The sequence below is a fragment of the Mobula birostris genome, chromosome 11 (genome assembly GCF_030028105.1).
Source record: "Mobula birostris isolate sMobBir1 chromosome 11, sMobBir1.hap1, whole genome shotgun sequence".
NCBI classification, from domain to species: Eukaryota; Metazoa; Chordata; class Chondrichthyes; order Myliobatiformes; family Myliobatidae; genus Mobula; species Mobula birostris.
The window spans coordinates 65,113,723-65,130,490 of record NC_092380.1 but is presented as its reverse complement, the minus strand read 5'-3'; the positions used below and the strand labels follow the sequence as shown (position 1 = coordinate 65,130,490).

Below are 16,768 nucleotides of genomic sequence, written 5' to 3'. Positions count from 1 at the left end.
AGAAAAAGTCAGAATCAGAATCAGGTTTAATATCACCGACATACATCGTGACATTTTCTGTTTTGCACAACAGTATATTGCAACACAGAAAATATATTATAAATTACATTAAGAAATATATGCTTAAATGTTTAAATCAAATGAGTAGTACAAAAATAGAGAGGTAATGTTCATGGGTTGTTTCATTGTCCATTCAGAAATCCAACGACAGAGGGGAAGAAGCTGGTCCTAAAAATTGACTATGTCTTTAGGCTCCTCCTCTCTGATGGTAGTAATGAGGAGAGGGCATGTCCTGGTTGATGGGAGTCCTTAATGGTGGATGCCACTTTTTTGAGGCATCATCTTTAGAAAATGTCCTCGGTGCTGGGGAGGCTAATGCCATGATGGAGTTGGCTGAGTATGTAACTGTCCACAGCTTTTTCCAATACTGTGCAATGGCCCTTCCCTCCCAGACTGTGATGCAACCAGCTAGAATGCTCTTGTGGTACATCTGCAGCAATTTGCTAAAGTATTTGGTTACATACCAAATCTCAAACTCCTAATGAAAGATAGCCACTACTCTGATTTCTTCATAATTGCATCAATATATAGGGGGCAGGATGGATCTCAAGAGACATTGACACCCAGCAACTTGGAACTGCTCAGCCCTTCCACTGCTAGTCTCTCGATAAGGACTGGTGTGTTCCTTCTACTTCCCCTTCCTGAAGTCCACAATCAATTCCTTGGTCTTACTGATATTGAGTGCAAGGTTTTTGTTGCAACACCATTCAACTAGCTGATTAATTTCACTCCTGTATGCCTCCTCATCACCATATGGTGTCATCGGTAAATTTATAGATGGCATGATCTGTGCCTAGCCACACAGTCATGAGTGTAGAGAGAGTAGAGCAGCAGACTAAGCACGTCTTGAGGTGCATCAGCGTTGATTGCCAGTGAGGAGATGTTATTTCCAATCCGCCCTGACCATGGTCTCCCAATGAGGAAGTCAAGGATCTAGTTGCAGAGGGAGGTATCAAAGCCCATGTTTTGGAGCTTGTTTATTAGTATCGCTGATGGTGTTGAATGCTGAACTGTAATCAATAAACAACAGCCTGTCGTAGGTACTGCTGTTGTCCAGGTGGTCCAAGGCCAAATGGAGAGCTAGTGAGCTTGCATCTGGTGTAAACTATTATGGCAGTAGGCAAATTGCAAAGGGGGGTGCGGTTCTGGTCCTTGCTTACACAAGAGTTAATTCTGGCCACTGATGAAGGAGCTGAAGACATCTGCATCATAGACACTGCCCCTAGCTCTTACAGCAATCATGCAATAATTTACATAACTCTCCATTTTCTTTTACATTAGAACTGACTGACAGTGAAGGGACGTTCTCTTATATTTGCAATTTGTTTTTAAGAGCTCCTTCATAGCACAAAAACTCCCTGAATATCAATGGCAATCACTTTGACCTCAGCTCTAATTTATCCATATTGACATTTGAGATCTGTGGAACAAAATCAAGTTTTCAGTGAGCAGTCTGTTCACAAGTACTGCTTGACAGAACTGTCAATGATTTCCTCCATTATTTTGCTTATGTTTGGCAGTAGACTGATGGGGTGCTAACTCACTGAAAAAAAATTGCTCTGCTCAACAAACAGGGAATAACTGGATAACATTCCACACTGCTGAATTGGAATAGCTTTGGTTTAAGGGAGAAAAGATCTTTTGCACAGCAGCCAGGACAGCAACAGTCTCCGTCAGAACAGACCAAAACAGCTAAACAGCAGGTTCTGTATTGCCGAGGACTCAAACAGGAAGATGTGATAAATGGATTTCCAGAATCTGCAGAATTTCTTGTGTGCATGATAAACCATACTTCCAGCTGACGCTGACACTGACAACAAACACATCATGTCTATCTTTTTCTGTTGGCTCTGCCACCATGGGGACAGGTCAGTTTCAGGTAGATTGCAGACATGAAGATCCACACAGACCTATTGTAGCCATAGGCAAGTGACAGCGGGTCCAGGCCCTTGCCTAAGAAGTTTGCAAAGGAACATCTAAACAAGCCTGATGCATTTTGGAAACAAGTCCTGTGGACTGATTAAGTTAAACTAGAACTTTTTGGTGGCAATGAGCAAAGGTATGTTTGGAGAAAAAAGGGTGCAGAATTTCATGAAAAGAGCACCCCTCCAACTGTTAAGCATGGGGGTGGATCGATCCTGCTTTGGGCTTGTGTTGCAGCCAGTGGCATGGGGAACATTTCATCGGTAGAGGGAAGAATGAATGTAATTAAATACCAGCAAATTCTGGAAGCAAACATCACACCGTCTGTACAAAACTGAAGATGAAAAGAGGATAGCTTCTACAACAGGATAATGATCCTAAACACACCTCAAAATCCACAATGGACTACATCAAAAGGCGTAAGCTGAAGGTTTTGCCATGGCCCTCACAGTCCCCCGATCTAAGCATCATCGAAAATCTGTGGATAGACCTCAAAAGAGCAGTGCATGCAAGATGGCCCAAGAATCTCACAGAACTGGAAGCCTTTTGCAAGAAGAATGGGCGAAAATCCTCCAAGCAAGACTTGAAAGATTCTTGGCTGGCTACAGAAAGTGTTTACAAGCTGTGATACTTGCCAAAGGGGGTGCTACTAAGTACTGACCATGCAGGGAGCCCAAACTTTTGCTTCGGGCCCTTTTCCTTTTTCGTTACTTTGAAACTGTAAAAGATGGAAATAAAAAAGTAATCTTGCTTAAAATATTAAAGAAATGTGTCATCTTTAACTTTATGCCTTTTGGAAATCAGGTCATCTTTTACTCGTTTAGCTATTCACAGTAACAGAAATTTTGAACAGGGGTGCCCAAATTTTTGCATGCCACTGTATATGTACTTAATGCAATGCAGTTTTGTTCTCTATATGTATCATGTACTTCATTGTACTGCTGCGGTAAAGTTAACGAATTTTACAACGTGTGCCAGCAATATTAAACCTGATTCTGATTTCTCCCACAATCAAGAGAAAATCTGCAGATGCTAAAAATCAGAGCAACACACACAAAATGCTGGAGGAACTCAGCAGGCCAGGCAGCATCTAGGAAAAGAGTACAGTGTACGTTTCGAGGTGAAAGACTTCAGCAGGACTGGAGAAAAAAACTGGAGTAGACTTAAAAGGTGGGGGGAGGGGACAGAGAAATACAAGGTGATAGGTGAAACCAGGAGGAGAGAGCTGAAGTAAAGAGCTGGGAAGTTGATTGGTGAAAGAGACAGAAGGCCATGGAAGAAAAGAGGGGAGGAGCACCAGAGGGAGGTGATGGACAGGCAAGGAGATAAGGTGAGAGAGGGAAAAGGGGATGGGAAATGGTGAAGGGGTGGGGGGGTGTCACCGATATACAGGAGGCCACACCGGGAGCACCGAATACAGTATATGACTCCAACAGACTCACAGTTGAAATTTCACCTCACCTGGACAGACTGTTTAGGGCCCTGAATGGTAGTGAGGGAGGAGGTATAGTACTTGTTCCACTTGCAAAGAGAAGTGCCAGAAGGGAGATCAGTGGGGAGGGTCAAATAGACAAGGAAGTCGCAAAGGGAGTAATCCTGCGGAGAGCAGAAATTGGGTGGAGAGGGAGAAATGTGTTTGGTAGTGAGATCCCATTGGAGCTGGCGGAAGCTTTGGAGAATTATGTGCTGGACACAGAGGCTGGTGGGGTGGTAGGTGAGGACAAGAGGAATCTTATCCTTGGTAGGGTGGTGGGAGGATGGTGTAAGAGCAGACGTGCATGAAATGGAAGAGATGTGGTTGACAGCAGTGTTGATGGTAGAGGAAGAGAAACCCCTTTCTTTGAAAAAGGAGGCTATCTCCTTCATTCTACAATGAAAAGCCTCATCCTGAGAGCATATGGGGTGGAGATGGAGGAATTGAGAGAAAGGATAGTGCTTTCACAAGTAAAAGTTTGGGAAGTAGTATAGTCCAGATAGCCGTGAGAGTCCGTGGTTTATAATAGACATTAGTGGATAAGCTGTCTCCGGAGACAGTAACAGTGAGATCGAGAAAGGAGAGAGAGGTGTCGGAAATGGACCAGGTAAATTTGAGGGCAAGGTGGAAGTTGGAAGCAAAGTGGATGAAGTCAACGAGTTCAGCATGGGTGCAGAAAGCAGCACCAATGCAGTTGTTGATGTAGCATAGAAAAAGTGTGAGACGGCCACCAACGTAGGCTTGGAACATTGTCTTAAGTATGGAACACAAAAGGCAGACCAGAGAAGAGCAGCAAATTCCTGTAATGAATCGGATAATCCCTTAGTTATTTGGTTCTTATATGCTTCCAATTAATACTAAAACTTTATGCAGACTTTTCTCACAGTTAAATCCTCTCAGCTTTTTCTCTGTAAATGCCACAGCAGTGTAGCAGTGTACAGCGTAATTATAGCTCCAGGCATTCCAGAGTTTGATTCCGGCACTGTTCTATAAAGAGTGTCTGTACATTCTCCTTGTGGAATGTGTGCGTTTTCTCTGGATCCCACAGTCCAAAGACATAACAGGTAGGTTAATTGGTCATTGTATATTGTCCCATGACTAGATTAAAGATAATTGGGTTTGTCAGGGGTTGCTGGGGTAGCATATCTCAAAAGGCCGGAAGGGCCCACTATGCTAAATAAAGAAAATGAATAAGATAACAGGGATAATAACTTCTATTAACCAAGACTACAATCCAGCTCACATAGTAAGTCATGGCCTTCTCAGAATTAAATTTAGTTTCCTGATTTGCACAAAAACACTTATCAAATTAGAACAAAAAATTCCATTAAACTATACTCACGGTAATTATGATGCCTAAGTCATCCCTTAATAGAATTATTGAAGAACACTGGAAAGAGAACTGAACCAAATTGAATTATAATAACATTCAGCAACAGAAGAGCAGAAGCACAAATCAAATTACAATAACCTAGTTATTATAATTGCAAATAAAAACAGAAAATACTGGAAATATTCAAGTAGATCAAGCAATATTTGTGTCATTTCATAGGGTGAGGCTGGAATAATTTTAGTCCCATGTCACAATCCACATTCAGAAGGAACAGAATTGGGGGTCAACATACTCTTTCATCCAGCAAACAATCACATCAGAGTTATATTCCAATGAAACAGGTCCCATTAGCAAAAGGAAATAACATTTTAAACACACCAGTGATTTATGCTAAACTACCGAATTCAATTATCAGAGTAATGATAGGACAAAAGGAGACAAGTTTCATTTTGCCATTCAGCATTCGGCATGAATGTTTCAGCACGACATCTAAAACTTAGACAAACTTCCACAGATGTGTGGCGGAAAGTATTTTGACTGATTGCATCATAGCCTAGCATGGAAACACCAATGCTCTTGAACAGAAAATTCTACAAAAGATAGTGAATACGGCCCAGTCCATCACAGGTACAGCTCTCCTCACCACTGATCACATCTACACGTAGCACTGTCACAGGAAAGCAGCATCCGTCATCAGGGATCCCCACCATCCAGGTCATGCTCTCATCTTGCTGCTGCCATCAGGATGGTGGTACAGGAGCCTCAGGACTCACACTACCAGGTGCAAGAACAGTTATAACCCTTCAACCATCAGGCCCTTGAACCAAATGGGACAACTGCACTCAACTTCACTTGCCCTGTCACTGAACTGTTCCCACAACCTATGAACTCACTTTCAAGAACTCTTCATCTCAGGTTCTCAATACTTATTGCTTATTTGTTTATTATTATTCATTTTTCTTTTGTATTTGCACAGTTTGTCTTCTGCACACTAGTTGAACGTCCTGTTGAATGTGGTTTTTCATTGATTCTATTAATGGTTACAAGGCTTCAGAAACCGACACAGTGGTGGCTAGATTACAGGACTAATGTCCCGAGGCCTGGCATTTGGAATAGAAAGCTAGTATAAATAATGATAACCATAAAACTATCAGGTTGCTGTTAAACACCACTGGTTCATTGAAATGCTCAGGGATTTTTACCATATGTGGCACCCATTAACATGGCTGCACTTCACCACCATTGTAAATGATCCAACAAGTTACTGCTTAAGGGACAATTAGAAAAATTACATTTTGAAAAATCCCTAGAGCGCCCACACAATTCACATTGATGTACTTTTAACTCTCCACTCAACACAAAATATCTTTTGTCCAATTTCAACTTGATACAATTCTTTATTTCACCATCTAGAATCTTTTCTGGACTCTCCACTGAGATAGGGATTCTCACCAACCATTCTGTCAAGCCATCAAAGAACTGCATACATTTCAATGAAATAATCTCTCGCTCTCTCCAAAGAATACAAGCCTGCTTTACAGGTCTCCCTCAGACTAATTCTTGGGACCACACCACCATCTATAAAACCTTCATAGCAGCACATCTGGAGCAAGCATATCTTAAAAAAAACGATCAAGGGCAGTTGTAGTTACAATAAAAAGGCCCATGTAATTACAAGAAGACTTCTCAGTCCACAAACACTAATGTATTAACTTGTGATTTAGGTTTGTGATTAATGTACATTAGTCAAAACTCCACAGCCTATCAAGCTTTAATAATGTTGCATATTCCAAAATCTTTTCAACTTTTTCATTCTTCTTTACAAAATAATCAAACTTGTGAGAGCACAATGGCAGCATTCTTAAATGCTGGAAACATGGTTTACATAAACGAGAGAGCAATGTAACCAGGAACAATTAGTAATTATATTCCCAACAAATTCAAAAATAATTGAGGCAACTATCTAATGGTAGGATTAAGACAAATCCTTTTAGATTCCCAGAGAAGATGACGGTGTTTTATATTTGAAATAGTGTGGTGGAGAAAATAAAGTTGGGCACCAACAGATACTACTGACGGAGTTAGTGGACAGGTACAAGTAGCAATCAACATACTTATGGAAGGTTGATTTTTATCTCCGGGTTAGTGGCGATTAATACAAAGATTTATGCACCAATAATATTGAGTCTTGGTCACACTTCAAATAGAGCAGCAGGTTTGATACCCTGCATACATTATTAGTTATGGAAACCTTGGAAGGGTACTGTGTAAGTGAAAAGGGGGTTAGAGTATGGGATAGGAAGGGTTAAATGGTGTATGTGACCGGGAAAATAGAGCAGGGGCGGGAACTAGACAACAGAACCGGGCACGGTTAGGATGTTGCAACTGCATGCTCATCTCTTAGAATAGGAGTGCTTACTGAGCTGTACCTCTGCACGTGAAGCTATTATGACCATGATGAAATTGCTAACCACAAAACCGTCATAAGCGTGGACAGGGGAAACAGGTGCTAACTGAAACCTTTTTTTTGGATATAAATGTAACCTTGTACTCGTGCTAGGCAGAGTTGATTGCCAGACGCTGCAGATGCATATGGTGGTTACCTCTCCTCGGATCAAATTAAATAAAGAATTGATCGAGCAAAAACGTGGCCTCTGAGTGTTTTCTCTGACTGAATAACGAATCGGTATGGATAGAACATAGTTTCCAGAATGATAACTGAGTTAAGGGAACAATATTATGAAGATAGACTAAATATATGCTTATTAATATCCAGAAATCCCCTGGAAATGCTTAATTGTCAATCTCAGAAGAACTTTCAAAGAAACATTTGACATTCCAATTCAAAAGCACATCTCTCAATTTTCATAATCCAAAGAAAAATCAGAATTGCTCTTGAAATAGTTTTGATTGATTTACCGTAGCTAATGAACTTCAAACAAGAGTAATTTACTGCAAACAAATTGACAACCGAGTTGTTAACGTCCATTCCTTCGTTGTTACTAAAGCCCAGAATTCCTTACTAAGCAGAAGGACTGCAGTATTTCAACACCAATATTTCATGAGCAATTAGGAATAGACAATAAATGTTCCTCTTACCAATGCCACCATGTCAAAATTAATATATTTTAAATGTCTATTCAAATTTTAAATCAGGAGTTGGCAACCTTTTTGCCTCTGTGGGCCGGATCGCATATTAATGAGCGGATGGTGGGCCAGATAAGTGCCATAAAAAAAATTGAAATATGGGAATTATCCATTTAAATACATCTAGTTATGGTTTGCCTCAAATTAATGAACAACACATGCTAGAAAATCATTTGTGCTTAAGGTTGCCTACCCCTGTTTTAAATCTAACATTACTTAAGTGAATTGCACTTCAGCCTCAGATACACTAAACAGCACATAAAATGACAACAAACTTCATTTAGAACTTCCAATAATTAACGGCAGTAAAAGCAGCTGTGTTCCCAAGATACAGTACTTACACTGCAAAACATCAATCGTAGCCGCCTTGACCACTTGAAATCTTCAGATGTATACAATTAATGAGAGTCCTGGTTAGTTCCTCTTTCAATACGTTGCAGGCAAAATGTGCAGCTATATCTTGAGTATCAACTTAAAATGACAGCAGTAGCACTATGTTTGTAAAACTAAATTCAAGAAACAATCTCATATCTACATGCAAACAACAGGAATTCTGCAGATGCTGGAAATTCAAGCAACACACATCAAAGTTGCTGGTGAACGCAGCAGGCCAAGCAGCATCTGTAGGAAGAGGTGCCGTCGACATTTCAGGCCGAGATTCTTCGTCAGGACTCACATCTACATAACTCATTTCACAATTGGTATCCTCCTCTATTTGTAAAACAGGAAATTGCAGTAGTAATGCTGCATTACTAAGATTCTTTCATAATGGGAAAGGCCTATAACTCATCATGATGGCATTTATGAGTTCTTTGCTTATCATGGGTGAAAGTAGAAAAGCAGCAACCTCATTATCTTAGGAACAATTCAAATTTAATATTTGTTGCAGAGATACAAGTTGGCCAAGAGAAACCTGTCAATCAAGTTTAGAATAGGAGGTAAAATGTTACCAAAAGCAAAGATTAGATTAGATTAATATGCAGGTTTCAGCCTAGCACAATGGAAGAAAATTCATAGAACAAAAATAAATATTTTTTAGAAATCAAGCCTCATTTTGCTCTAAATATTAGTTCATACTTAACACTGAATTATAAAGTCCATTAAATGGGCATCATTAATTTCTGATGAAGGACCACTGAGCTGTAATGTTAATTGTTTTACTCTTCACAGATGCTGCCTGATCTGTTGCTTACTTCCAGCAATCTGCTTTGTAGTGGCAAATCAATAAAGCACATGTTAACAAACAGAGAGTGGCAATCTCTGGACATTTTAAATCAGAATATTATTTCAAAGAAGCTCTGGGAATAGCAATAGCATGGAAGCTGGTCCAAATAGGTCAGAAGCACCACCAATTCAGTCAACACACACCAAAAAATGCTGGTGAACGCAGCAGGCCAGGCAGCATCCCTAGGAAGAGGTACAGTCAACGTTTTGGGCCGAGACCCTTCATCAGGACTAACTGAAAGAGGAGATAGTAAGAGCTTTGAAAGTGGGAGGGGTAGGGGGAGATCCGAAATGATAGGAGAAGACAGGAGGGGGAGGGATGGAGCCAAGAGCTGAAAAGTTGATTCGCAAGAGGGAGACAAGGCTGGAGAAGGGAGAGGATCATGGGACGGAAGGCCTAGGGAGAAAGAAAGAAAGAAAGGGGGGTCAAGGTGTTAATAGTGAGAGGGACAGAGGGAGAAAAAAGAAAAAAGGGGGGAAAAGAGAATATATATATATAAGGGATGGGGTTCTAAGGGGAGGTGGGGCATTAACGGAAGTTAGAGGAGTCAGTGTTCATGCCATCAGGTTGGAGGCTACCCAGACGGAATATATGGTGTTGTTCCTCCAACCTGAGTGTGGCTTCATCTTGACAGTAGAGGAGGCCGTGGATAGACATGTCAGAATGGGAATGGGATGTGGAATTAAAATGTGTGGCTCTGTCCGCCAGAGGATCCTGCTTCCTCTGGCGGACAGAATGCAGCTGTTCAGTGAAACGGTTCAGCGAAGGTGTCTACCAATTCAGAGCAAACAACAGGAATTCTGCAGATGCTGGAAATTCAGGCAACACACATAAAAGTTGCTGATAAACACAGCAGGCCAGGCAGCATCTCTAGGAAGAGGTGCAGTCGACGTTTCAGGCCGAGACCCTTCGTCAGGACTAACTGAAGGACGAGTGAGTACGGGATTTGAAAGTTGGAGGGGGAGGGGGAGATTCAAAATGATAAGAGAAGACAGGAGGGGGAGGGATGGAGCCAAAAGCTGGACAGGTGATTGGCAAAGGGGATACGAGAGGATCATGGGACAGGAGGTCCGGGAAGAAAGACAAGGGGGGCGGGGGGGGACCCAGAGGATGGGCAAGGGGTATATTCAGAGGGACAGAGGGAGAAAAAGGAGAGTGAGGGAAAGAATGTGTGCATAAAAATAAGTAACAGATGGGGTACGAGGGGGAGGTGGGGCATTAGCGGAAGTTAGAGAAGTCGATGTTCATGCCATCAGGTTGGAGGCTACCCAGACGGAATATAAGGTGTTGTTCCTCCAACCTGAGTGTGGCTTCATCTTTACAGTAGAGGAGGCCGTGGATAGACATGTCAGAATGGGAATGGGATGTGGAACTAAAATGTGTGGCCACTGGGAGATCCTGCTTTCTCTGGCGGACAGAGCGTAGATGTTCAGCAAAACGGTCTTGCAGTCTGCGTCGGGTCTCGCCAATATATAAAAGGCCACATCGGGAGCACCGGATGCAGTATATCACCCCAGCTGACTCACAGGTGAAGTGTTGTCTCACCTGGAAGGACTGTTTGGGGCCCTGAATGGTGGTAAGGGAGGAAGTGTAAGGGCATGTGTAGCACTTATTCCACTTACACAGATAAGTGCCAGGAGGGAGATCAGTGGGGAGGGATGGTGGGGGGGGGGGGGGGGGGAACGAATGGATAAGGGAGTTGCATAGGGAGCGATCCCTGCGGAATGCAGAGAGGGGGGGGGAGGGAAAGATGTGCTTAGTGGTGGGATCCCGTTGGAGGTGGCAGAAGTTACGGAGAATAATATGTTGGACCCGGAGGCTGGTGGGGTGGTAAGTGAGGACCAGGGGAACCCTATTCCTAGTGGGGTGGCGGGAGGATGGAGTGAGAGCAGATGTACGTGAAATGGGGGAGATGCGTTTAACAGCAGAGTTGATAGTGGAGGAAGGGAAGCCCGTTTCTTTAAAAAAGGAAGACATCTCCCTCGTCCTAGAATGAAAAGCCTCATCCTGAGAGCAGATGCGGTGGAGACGGAGGAATTGCGAGAAGGGGATGGCGTTTTTGCAAGAGACAGGGTGAGAAGAGGAATAGTCCAGATAGCTGTGAGAGTCAGTAGGCTAATAGTAGACATCAGTGGATAAGCTGTCTCCAGAGACAGAGACAGAAAGATCTAGAAAGGGGAGGGTGGTGTTGGAAATGGACCAGGTAAACTTGAGGGCAGGGTGAAAATTGGAGGCAAAGTTAATAAAGTCAACGAGTTCTGCATGCATGCAGGAAGCAGCGCCAATGCAGTCGTCGATGTAGCGAAGGAAAAGTGGGGGACAGATACCAGAATAGGCACGGAACATAGATTGTTCCACAAGCCAACAAAAAGGCAGGCATAGCTAGGACCCCTAGCTATGGTCCTATGTAATGGTCCTACCCATTATTTCATCCTCCGTCGGATTCACGCCTGCAATCACCGTCTTTTTGACTTTGTCATGTTAGGCAAAGATCGCAAGATCCTACATCTACGGACTCCAGAGCCTGCTGGCCATGAAACTAGCAGGCATGAACTTCAGATTGCGGCCTCTGCCATTGATCTCGCCGGCTCCAACACCTCAGGGCATATTCAAAACCCGGACTCCAGCAACGACCATGGAGACATTCAAAGTGATTGCGCAACCACCAACTACGACTCCAGCCTTGAATTCCAGGCCGGGTCTTTATGTGCTGCTGTTGTGACTCCCGTCTCCTCTTCCCCCACCACCACTCTGCAACCCCATCTCCCTCAGTTCCCACCGTCAGCTCCTGGGCCCTCAGAGGCTCCATCTTCCTCTCACCCCAACCCTCCCCTCTCTATTGACACCCCCAGCCTCCCCCCTCCCCCCTCTGATCCCAGCTCTCATCCATGCCGGGTCTTTACCATCCCCTTCGACCTTCAACTGTCAGAGGCAGAACGCTCTGTCCTCAGTAAGGGCCTCACCTTCGTCCCCCTTCGCCCACACCTCAGCGAGTTCCGTGTTCACCATGATGCGGAACTTTTCTTCCGCCGTCTCCGTCTCTGAGCCCACTTCTTCGGCAAGGACTCTTCCACCCCCACCGATGACCCCTTCTCCCGTCTTCAACCCTTCTCTTCTTCATGGACACCCCGCTCTGGTCTTCTGCCTGCTCTGGATCTCTTTATCGCTCACTGCCGACAGGACATCAACCCTCTCGAGTTCACCGCACCTTGTCCCCATTCCAACCTCACTCCTTCGGAACGCTCTGCTCTCCACTCCCTCCGCACTAATCCTAACCATATTATTAAACCCGCCGATAAGGGGGGTGCTGTTGTAGTCTGGCGTACTGACCTCTACCTTGCCGAGGCACAGCAACAACTCGCGGATACCTCCTCTTATTTACCCCTTGATCGTGACCCCACTAAGGAGCACCAGGCCATTGTCTCCCACACCATCACCGACCTTATCCGCTCAGGGGATCTCCCATCCACTGCTACCAACCTTATAGTTCCCACACCTCGCACTTCCCGTTTCTACCTCCTACCCAAGATCCACAAACCTGCCTGTCCTGGCCAACCTATTGTCTCAGCTTGCTCCTGCCCCACCGAACTCGTTTCTGCATACCTCGACACGGTTTTATCCCCCCTTGTTCAATCCCTTCCGACCTATGTTCGTGACACTTCTCACACTCTTAAACTTTTCGATGATTTTAAGTTCCCTGACCCCCACTGCTTTATTTTCACCATGGATGTCCAGTCCCTATATAATTCCATCCCCCATCAGGAAGGTCTCAAAGCTCTACGCTTCTTTTTGGATTCCAGACCTAATCAGTTCCCCTCTACCACCACTCTGCTCCGTCTAGCAGAATTAGTCCTCACTCTTAATAATTTCTCCTTTGGCTCCTCCCACTTCCTCTAAACTAAAGGTGTAGCTATGGGCACCCGTATGGGTCCTAGCTATGCCTGCTTTTTTGTTGGCTTTGTGGAACAATCTATGTTCGGTGCCTATTCTGGTATCTGTCCCCCACATTTCCTTCGCTACATTGACAACTGCATTGGTACTGCTTCCTGCACACATGCAGAACTCGTTGACTTTATTAACTTTGCCTCCAACTTTCACCCTGCCCTCAAGTTTACCTGGTCCATTTCCGACACCTCCCTCCCCTTTCTAGATCTTTCTGCCTCTGTCTCTGGAGACAGCTTATCCACTGATGTCTACTATAAGCCTACTGACTCTCACAGCTATCTGGACTATTCCTCTTCTCACCCTGTCTCTTGCAAAAACGCCATCCCTTTCTCGCAATTCCTCCGTCTCCGCTGCATCGGCTCTCAGGAGGAGGCTTTTCATTCTAGGACGAGGGAGATGTCCTCCTTTTTTAAAGAAAGGGGCTTCCCTTCCTCCACTATCAACTCTGCTGTTAAACGCATCTCCCCCATTTCACGTACATCTGCTCTCACTCCATCCTCCCGCCACCCCACTAGGAATAGGGTTCCTCAGGTCCTCACCTACCACCCCACCAGCCTCCGGGTCCAACATATTATTCTCCGTAACTTCCGCCACCTCCAACGGGATCCCACCACTAAGTACATCTTTCCCTCCCCCCCCCCCGCATTCCGCAGGGATCGCTCCCTACGCAACTCCCTTGTCCATTCGTCCCCCCCCCATCCCTCCCCACTGATCTCCCTCCTGGCACTTATCCGTGTAAGCGGAACAAGTGCTACACATGCCTTTACACTTCCGCCCTTACCACCATTCAGGGCCCCAAACAGTCCTTCCAGGTGAGGCAACACTTCACCTGTGAGTCGGCTGGGGTGATATACTGCGTCCAGTGCTCCCGATGTGGCCTTTTATATATTGGCGAGACCCGACGCAGACTGGGAGACCACTTTGCTGAACATCTACGCTCTGTCCTCCAGAGAAAGCAGAATCTCCCAGTGGCCACACATTTTAATTCCACATCCCATTCCCATTCTGACATGTCTATCCACGGCCTCCTCTACTGTACAGATGAAGCCACACTCAGGTTGGAGGAACAGCACCTTATATTCCGTCTGGGTAGCCTCCAACCTGATGGCATGAACATCGACTTCTCTAACTTCCGCTAATGCCCCACCTCCCCCTCGTACCCCATCTGTTACTTATTTTTATGCACACATTCTTTCCCTCACTCTCCTTTTTCTCCCTCTGTCCCTCTGAATATACCCCTTGCCCATCCTCTGGGTCCCCCCCCGCCCCCCTTGTCTTTCTTCCCGGACCTCCTGTCCCATGATCCTCTCGTATCCCTTTTGCCTATCACCTGTCCAGCTCTTGGCTCCATCCCTCCCCCTCCTGTCTTCTCCTATCATTTTGGATCTCCCCCTCCCCCTCCAACTTTCAAATCCCTTACTCACTCTTCCTTCAGTTAGTCCTGACGAAGGGTCTCGGCCTGAAACGTCGACTGCACCTCTTCCTAGAGATGCTGCCTGGCCTGCTGCGTTCACCAGCAACTTTTATGTGTGTTGCACCAATTCAGAGCCTAGCTTGAAACAATGAAACAGAATGATGAAACTGAATGCAGAGTCCAAGTTTGATAGTTGGGTTTAAAAGGAGAAGGATGTTTTACTGTTACTGCAGGTGTAGTTGATCAGAAGAAAAACAGCAGCATGGAGGTGTTACCATTTTATAACTTACATGAGGTCATTCTATGCTCTGCACATTTGCTAGATGGTTAAGTTTTCAAATATTCAGGTAGACTGAGGTCATTCAGAACTCTCATTGGGAGTTTGTTCATAGAGTACTACAGCACAGAGACAGGCCTTTCTGCCCATCTAGTCCATGCTGACCTGACCTTCTACTTGATTCCATCTACCTGTACCCAAAATCCTCCCATCCATATACCTATCTGAACTGAGACAAGATATAAATAGATGCACATCTAAGTTCAAAGTAGATAATTGATTATACAACACAGACTGTTTAAAATTCTGTTTCACTCACTTAATGAAAAAACTACAAGAGTTCCTTCTCCAAAAAAGTGGGATTATATTGTACAGAGAAAAAAAACAGTAGATGGAAAATGCAAATATTAATTTATTTTTCAGTAAAATTTAAGAGACTGCTAGACAGATATATGGAGGAATTTAAGGTTGGGTGTTATATGGGAGGTAGGGTTTACCGTTCGGCACAACATTGTGGGCCGAAGGGCCTGTACTGTGCTGTACTATTCTATGTTCTATGTTCTGAAATGGAAAACACACTTGCTTTAGAGCAGGGGTTCCTAATCTGGGACCTCTGGATCCCTTGGTTAATAGTAAGGCTCCATGGCAAAATAAGGTTAGAAACCCCTGCTTTAGAGGATATTATCCAAAATACCCCCTTTCCCACGAACAAGATCCTCATTCCAGGCAACAAACAGGAAATGCTATTAACTTTTTTAGGTGTTCAGATGTAAATAAAATTACAACAGATCTATTGTCTATCAATTTCCACTTGCGATATGAATATCAAGATATCTGAAGCCACATTCTGTTTTTCCCTTCATTGTGGAATACGTATGAAATGTAAGGGTTACTTTAAAATTGGTGTCATTACCATTACCTAAAGGAACTATGTTATGTGGTTAACTACTGCCACATTTATCAGCCATTAATTAGACTCAGTTCATAACTGACCTCAGCAACAACTAGGGATGTACTACTTGTTACTCTTAGTCTGAAAAATGTGGAACACCCTATTGTACATCACAAGACATTATATTGGCAAAAAAGATTGATACCTACTGTGAGAACTGGTGCTATAATGAGACTGCTGAATCTGTGACTTAAGAAAAACAAAGATAAAAAAAAATGTCTTAATGAAATGCTGACTTCGTTCGAAACGTGGGTCCACGTCCATCACCATTTGTGTCAAGTGTTCCGACTTCCACCATTCCCTCACCGTTGGTAAACTCCCGGAATTTTCAAAATCGCCTGTTGCTTGCAGCATCTGAGAGATAGTTCGCCGTAAAAAAAAATACATACACCTTGAATGTGGATCACACCTTGGTCGAGTGATTGAATCAGCGATGTTGTCTTAGGCGGCAGGAAACGCACTGTTATGTTAGGATGAATGCTGTCCAAATGTTTAGGATGGGCTGGCGCATTGTCAAGCAACAAAAGAACTTTAAAGGCAAGATTCTGTTCCCGGCAGTAGCGTCCCAGAGCTGTGTTACCTTCAGCTGATGCCGGGCTGTTAATAATTTCCAACTTTTTTTCAAGTGTTAAAGCGGTTCTCTGCCGCTCGGCAGACGGCCCAGGACATGGCATCGGACACTTAGGAATATTTCAAGCGCAAAATCACTGCACCGTAAGTAAAACCAACAGAAGTTTAAGATCGCGCATCCACACCTTGCCAAAACCAATGCGAGAGTGGCGGGAGTGAAATTGTGAGGTGCGCGCACCTGACTTGTATTGGCGGGAAAGCAGTGCTTCTCATCCCAAAAGTGAGACTGTGAGGTGTGCGCACGTGACTTGTATTAGCGGGAATGCAGTGCTCCTCGCACAACTGTGAAGACGCATATAACGAGGATAGGGTGTATATTGAAGTGTATTATATCTAAGCTTGCTGAAGATACAGAGACCATGAAGATGATGCAGAGATGCTTTGAAGT

General features: G+C 44.1%; 1 protein-coding gene across 2 annotated transcripts in view; it reads right to left on the bottom strand.

Moving 5' to 3' along the window:
• Nucleotides 1–8,465, bottom strand: part of dagla (diacylglycerol lipase, alpha) — a 309,507-nt gene extending 301,042 nt beyond the window's left edge. For both annotated transcript variants that reach the window (XM_072272422.1, XM_072272424.1), the window contains exon 1: nucleotides 8,279–8,465. The gene's annotated coding sequence lies outside the window, so the exon portion shown is untranslated. The remainder of the gene's footprint in view (nucleotides 1–8,278) is intronic.
• Between the last annotated feature and the right edge of the window lie 8,303 nt (nucleotides 8,466–16,768).